The sequence below is a fragment of the Silene latifolia genome, chromosome Y, assembly GCF_048544455.1.
Source record: "Silene latifolia isolate original U9 population chromosome Y, ASM4854445v1, whole genome shotgun sequence".
Taxonomy (NCBI): Eukaryota; Viridiplantae; Streptophyta; class Magnoliopsida; order Caryophyllales; family Caryophyllaceae; genus Silene; species Silene latifolia.
In genome coordinates this window covers 397,158,091-397,165,708 of record NC_133538.1, presented here as the reverse complement: position 1 = coordinate 397,165,708, position 7,618 = coordinate 397,158,091, and the positions used below count along the sequence as shown (strand labels likewise).

The following is a 7,618-nucleotide window of genomic DNA, read 5'->3' as shown; positions in this document are numbered from 1 at the left end:
CTCGTGCTCGAAAGTGATGAAAGCTCTTTGACGAAACAGAAATGTGTGACGTCAATGGTATGCTTGACTCAATCGGGATTTGAAACACGGGGATAAGAAAACTCACGCCGACGAGACGAGCCAATTGGCCGATGAAGGTTAGGTTGTGGGCCCGGACAAGGAACCCGACCGTGACCGTAATATCAATTAATGCATTCCAACCAAGACCTCATTCGAGTCTCACCTTCTAGGGATCACAAAGACGTAAGTGTCCTAGTTTTCCCCAGCGGAGTCGGCAATCTGTGGACATGGCCCACCTGCGGGTCCGATTCGATCTGCGGACGTGCAGCGGTCTTTTGAAAGCCACGCTCGGCGGCGTAAAAATGCTTTCGACCGGATCGTTTTGGATCGGCCAGTTTCGTCTCGGTAAGGGTCTCGAAACGATTAGAGATGTTAGAAGTCGCCACCAAGCATTTGTGGGATGCTTGGAACCCGTTCGAAATCCACTTTATACCTCGGTCAAATCGAAGCACAAAGCAGCGTTTGACATAGGTACTAAAGATAAGGAAATCGTCCCTCTTTAGCATCCTATCTCTAGAATGACTCTCGTACGCCCTAGATAAGGTCGTCCACTATCCAAAGTTTCTGAGTAAGAGGTGAAGGTACGTATTGGGAAGCCCTTTAATCATACACCCAATCCCGCCCACGGTAGCGGCCTCTACTGATCGATCTTGGTTGGTTGAATGCAAAAGATGATAAAACGGTTTAAATGCATGAATTCGCATCCAATAATTTAAACCTAACATGTGAGAGCTTTCTAAGTCGGTTGATTTAATCCAAGTACCAAGTATAAGATGTCGAGTTGGATTAATGTTTGATTTGCATGCAAGACGGAAATTAAACATCCATTTATCGTATTAGGTTTATGGTGCATAACGTGATCCATTTGTCTTAATGAAGCATTTTGAAAATAAGATTTTGAATGAGCAAATAGTCGTCTGATCCGTCCTATATCCGGGCTAACCGGAGTCGGGATCATCCTAGACTGATGCTGGAAAGGGAACAGGCCCTGCACCAGGCGGCCACATGAGGCGCGAGCCTATGGGCAGTGCAAGGGGGTCTCCCCTGGTTTTGGAAATAAGAAAGAAGGGGCCTGTTTAGGCGCGGGACAACTAACGGTTGTATGCCGTCTTCTGACCTTTTGAAAAAAATTTATAAAACGTATTGAGAAATGGGTATTTGACTCGATTTGGTTTGAAAGAGTCGTTTAGACTGCATTTGTTGATTTAAGGAACGAGACTCGACTAATCATCGTTATTTTGATGATATTCGGTGTCGGGTTCAACTTTGGCAAACTTGACATGAATAGTTTTGAAAATAATTATGAACTGATTGTTTTAAGTTCATTTGAATATCATTAGTCGATACTCATCATCGTACTCGGGTTAAAATCCGGCATGGTATGTAGAACCAAGGATGACTTTGTGTTGGTGACTAATATGCTTGTTTTGAAAATCTAAAGAAATGATGAAAGGCTTTAAAATACCTCCCAAAAATGAAATAAAAGGCTTTAAAATACCTATTAAATGTTATTAACCAAATATTATCACCGAACCACGAATTTAACCGTCATGGTATGAGGAACCAAGGGTGAAAAATATTTTATGGTTAAAACAAATGAAATAAAATAAAAAAGGGTTTGAAAATATTTGAAATGGCAAAAACCGATTACAAATATGAAAATGAATTAAAGGGGAAAGACGAGAACAAACACGGTTGAGTTCTGACATGGGCACCCCATTGAGGCGCGAGCCTCTGTGCACAATAAGGGGCTTCTGCCTCAGGCCAAAACTCAGTTTTGGCTCGTTTATCCCATGTTTTGGATCATGTTATGCATGTTTTAGCATGTTATAGTCATGAAACAAATGAAGACATGATAAAAGAAGGATTTTTACACCCTCATACTTACATGTTTGGTTATGGCGAGAAACCGACGTAAGTGTAACAACTCGTTTAGTCGGAAAAGACTCGGTTTAAAACCGTTTTGGTAAGTAAAAATAGTGTTTTATTAAGATTAGTGACGGTGTAGTGGTCTAAGTGGTCGGTCAAGTGATTAAATGCACGATGATGGTACCAAACAATGTGTAAGACTTTTATTTACGATCGGTAGGTCGTAAATACGCGTCGGATTGTGACTTAAGAAGTCGAGTCGAGAATTTTAAGGGAGAAAAGAGGGGGTGGACACTCACGTAAGTTCTTAAATGGGGGCATTTGAGGGGTATTTATAGGAAAATGAGTGGTTGTGTGAGTTTTGAGCGACGTGGCCACCTGGGCTGCTCAAGAGGCGCGAGCCACGTCGCGGGTCTTCGAGTTGTCTTGTCACTATCACACGAGGAAATCATTATTTATTCTATCCTAGGATTTGGATGAACATGTTTGGTACTTGACTATGTAATATTTCGGGAAATCTTAACATAGAAGCATTTGAATGGTTTTGTTTCTTGTGGTTGACTCGGTTTGACTCGTTGTTGGAGTCGGGATTTGAATTTTTGAGTCGGTTTTTGGTCCGGTGTCGGTTTTGACACTAGTTAGTGTCATTACGACCCCGTCGTCGTGCATTAAAAACTCCAGGTACTTTTGAAAAGTTTTATTTTCGAAATCGTTTTAAGTTTTCCGACGTAAAGTTGTACACAAAGTGTCGATCAAACTCCGCGATTCCAAAACATGTTATAGTCCGAAAATCATCGGGAATTTGTTGGAGTCTCATCAGATACTGGGTATCTACACTATAATGGACTCTTTTGTTTGCAGAATGACTAAACGGATTAAACTTGTAAGCTACACTTGTTAAATGTGCATACCTTCTTAGAGTACCCATTAATCATGTTGGACGAGAGATTTAAATGTAATTATTATACACTAAGTTGTCGGTGCTTTGGACTTCTGGAGTAGCTAGAAATGTAAGCCCTTACTATTTGTGGTCAGTATGGTTAATCATTTTATGAGAATGAGTAAATATAGGGTTGATAAGAGAGCTTGGTCAGAGAGTATAGTTGATGATGCTTATGTGGCTATAGTATGAGGTAGTTGTTCAAGAAACAAATTACTATGAATGGTTTGCCAACGATGTTATTATCGACCACAGGCTAAATTGAAAGAATTGAGATGAGTTTGGGTTAGATATCTGGGTGATTTATGAAATTACTGTTGCTTTTGCTGGGTTTATGCAGTAACATGAGACTTATATGACGGTCTGGACAACGTGAATTATTGGCAGAAAAGAGTACATGGTATTTGGCGGTAAGAACGTGAATGAACAAAGGATCGAGTGACATTTTTTTTTGGAACCTGTAGTCTAGTTAGCTACCTGCCTCCCAGTTTACGTTTAGCTTGATTCTATATCTTACTAATGGTTCTTGTGGGTTGACATAACTGCAGTTGGAAATTTGACATAATTGGGAAGCGCAGTCTCACATATGGTCTAATTTGATAATATGGGACAGTGAGTAGGAGGATGAATGATAGGTCGATGAACGTTTTTTTAGAGAACCCGTAGTTTGGCCAACCACTTGTCGTCTCGTTTATGTTTTCTTGACACTTAACTCACCATAGCTAATCGTTTGTCCCTTTTCCTCTTCCATTAATATCCCCTGATAAAAAAATAAGTGTGGGGGAGAGATTGATTTCCAAAATTAAAACTAATTGCCCTGCTAATTATTGGCTGCTTATGGTTATGTTACTAAGTTCATGTTTCACTTCTATAAGACTCTCCCTACCGGCCTAAGTGAAGGTTGAGATAGTTTTGGAAAATGGACGAGCTAACTGTTGAAAGATGACTGATCTTTAAGGATATTATAATTAAGTATGTCGAGCCACGACATAAACTAAGCGCTTCTTGGGAGGCAACCCAAGCTTAATTATTTATTGCTTTCATGTGTGTTTCATTTTTATATGCTTTATTTGTTGTCTTGTTGAGTCGGCTTAAGTGCCTCCCTAAGTTTCGCAACCTTTGTAGGGGGATGTTAATAGTGTCGGTTGCACAAAAAAATTAGTTTAGATTAAGAATAAAAATTGTTGCTGGTATTATGGATATCCTGCCACTTCCTTATTTCACGGATCTTGGTCGAGTGCTTGTATTTTGCAGGAATGTTGCACTAGGGTGATGATGTGATAAAACGGGTACTGCTGCTGCACTGGGAGCCATGATCGACATTTACACAGTGCTACTTTAGGGCTAAAACATTCAAAAAGAGTCGTACAATCAGAAGAGCACTTATGTTCCGATTCTGAGCTGCAACTATGGCTGACGTTGAAGAGCTGTTTACAAAAAAAAAAAAGCTGTAGCATCTTGGCTGAGAATGCTTCATTTGAATACGCTAAGTGCTTTTTCCCTCTTATTTTTACTATATGCCAAATATTTTTAATCTCGTTGTCTATGCTGACATCGAGGACGATATCGAGTTTAAGTGTGGAGGAGAGGCAAGGTCTAAAAACTGGGTTTACTTTAAAAAAATTGCTGGAGTTGTGGTTTTTGTGGGCTGAAATTGGAGTCTGGCGGGTTGCCATGTATATTTTTGCTGCACTTTCAGGTTGCTTAATTTTTGGATATGTCCGTTTTTAGGGGAGGTGCTTGATGCGTGTCATTTATATGATGTTTTACATCCCATTTTACACGCATTTCAGAGCTCATTCATGTAGTTCATGCTACATTTCTCCCTATTTCCGTCTACTTCCGTATTTTTGTACATTATTGCAGAAATGTGAAGAATCCAGCAGAAATCGAGCTAAATCCGTCCCCGAGTATCCTGCATTGCATTTGACGTGAAGTATTTGCTTAAGGAATGAGCTTGGTGCGCAATCCAAGGCCCAAAAGACAAATCCACGAGATTATAGAAGTCAAGTAGAAGCTAAAGCAGTCGATCGACCACTACCTTCAGTCGATCGACCAACCATCGGGTTCCGAGGCTCAGACATGCTATTTAGTCGATCGACCGGTCACTTCAGTCGATCGACCAAGACGCTATTCCAGACGAGAATTAAAAGATCGAGATTTATCAAGCCCATGAGTTATTAGGTTTAGGAATTATGTTACGTATACTTTCTATATAACGTAACCTAGTTTGACAGATACAATCATTCAGAAATTTACCAAGTTTTACATACAGTTCTTTAGAATAATTAGGGTTGGAGATTACTTTCGGTATTGAATACAATTCACTTTGCCATTCGGCTTTGTTCTTTTCCTTCGCGATTCACACGGTACTCTCTGGTTTTATTCTGTTATTTTATTTTCGTTCATAGTTGTCGAATTGCTAGATCAGTTCCCAAGCCGAATTGCCATCTTTTGTTAATTGTTTATTTTACCGTTTCAAGCATGAATTCTTCTGTCTATCTTATTAGTTTTATTGCTGTTATCGCCCTTAGCATGAGTAGCTAAATATTTTGTGCTAGGATGTAGGGGAATTATAGTGTAGGCGGCAATATAATGAACACGGCCTGAATCGCGTGTCAGTCGATCGACTGCCATACCTGGTCGATCGACTGACCACGTGAGGTTTTATTTTCGTTTTAATTGTTTTAATTCTTTATTCGACGAATCGAGTACACACGACTAGTTGAATGCTTAATATGTGACTGACCCATTAGATCGAGAGATAGGGACAGTTGTTAGATCACCAATTAAAATGACTAAACTATGCTGAGATCGAAAGATAGGTAAAGTTTAGACCGTAGTCACTTTTCAGGACGAAAGTTAGTATTAGTGATATTAGGGACCTATAGCGAGATCGAAAGATGCTATTTGTTAAGAGTGGACCGAGAGGACCTCTTTATTTCCCGCCTCATGTGTTTGATTTAGACCTGTTTAGTATGCTGCCGCCGAAACTATAACGAACCGACCATCCTAGTACCTCTTTTTATACTTGATTTCATATATTTCATTAGCTTACATTTCTTTTAATGCTATTAATTGTAGACCAAATCCAATCAACCCCCCACTTTATTGTTACCTTAGACCGAATTTAAACAACTAGAAATTACGTCTGCCTCTCTGTGGTTCGACCCGACTGCCGCTAGCTATAGTTGTAGTTGGAGATTATAAATTTATTTTTGACACCTCACGACGGGTATCAAATTTTGGCGCCGTTGCCGGGGAGGCAATTGTTCTAATTTTTAGTTGTTTTTATTTAGTCTTTCTGTAGTTTAAGGGACTTCCGTTCCTTAAACTTTTCTTATATTCTTTTTGTAGTTTCTTCTTATGCGCAGGTCATAGGGTGGTGAACTAATACCATTCAATCCTGAGATCGAGAAATCCTTGCGCGAGTTGTGACGATCACAAAGGGTATTACCAACAGAGGAAGAGCTGAGTACTCTGTCAAGCTACTACGAGAACGTTCTGTTCGAAGAAGATCCACCTACATCTCCTGCTTCAATTTCTTCAGCTGAGACAGTCACTTCTCCAGAAATTCCAGTCATGGCTGAAGAAGCAACCATTGCTAGTCACTCAGAGCCGAAAGCTGCGAATCTCTACAAAGGATTCGAACTACCTGGGGAGGCGAGAAAATTCGAGCCAAAGCCTTCCTATATTAACCTGGTTGAGAGAAACCAGTTCGGGGGAGCTGCAAATGAAGATGCAGCCAAGCATATGGAGATTTTTATTGATTATTGCTGCTCTATACCCCCGCCGACCGGTGCGACCCAAGAACCAGATCAAGGAGACCATGTTCATTTTCTCCCTTTGTGATGCTGCAAGAGAGTGGTATAGAGATCTGGATCGAGCCGCTCATGGGATCACCGACTGGAATTCCTTAGCCCTGGCATTCTACAAAAAGTACTTCTCTGCCTCGAAGACTAATGTCATTAGAGCTCATATCACGAGCTTTAAACAGGGGCCTGATGAGAACTTTCATGAAGCATGGGTCCGTTTCAAGAAACTGGTGCGAACCATACCGCACCATGGGTTCGAAAAATGGAGTCTTTGCAACCAGTTCTATAATGGGTCGTATGACGATCGAGGGCTATTTTGGATGTGCGACCAATGGCCGATTTGTTGAGAACATGGGAGAGACTAAGGGATGGAAGATCATAGATGATTTGGCCACTCATAAGGCTGAATATGGGAATTGAGAGGAAACCGAGGAGGAGAGTGCTGAATCTTCCTCTGTTCTTTGCACTAGAAGCTCTCACCGCAAGGTTTGACAAATATGAGTTGGGAGGAGCCTCTAAAGGAGGGATGTACCATGTTAACGCTGTTTCGCAGACGGTCCTTTCGCCTCGTAGAAGATGTGAAGTCGAGGGGCATGTCTCGAGAGAATTGTTCTGTCCCCTTTGAGTCTTGTGTCGCCTTTCAACACTATAGGCAGACAAACACGTAATATGAGCCGAATGTCCACCCCAACTTGAGGTGGAGTAGCGAGAATGTCCGAATCCAACTCAACCTCCACAACAAAGAAGAAGAAGACAGAAACATATGTGCCTCCACACAAACAACCATATCAAAAACCTCCCTATGCCGCGCAAAGAAGAACAATCCCAAAATTCCGAGTTCACCGAGTTGAAGAACTTATTCTTTGAAAGAGTCCCAAGCTAGAGAGGCCGGGATGAAGATGCTAGAGAGCCAAATTGCTCAATTGGCTAGCAA

At 41.0% G+C, this 7,618-nt stretch overlaps 1 non-coding gene across 1 annotated transcript; it reads right to left on the bottom strand.

Moving 5' to 3' along the window:
* Positions 1–6,833: 6,833 nt before the first annotated feature.
* LOC141636707 (small nucleolar RNA R71) lies at positions 6,834–6,940 on the bottom strand. The gene has a single exon (XR_012541300.1). It is a non-coding gene; the product is annotated as a small nucleolar RNA R71 (small nucleolar RNA).
* Between the last annotated feature and the right edge of the window lie 678 nt (positions 6,941–7,618).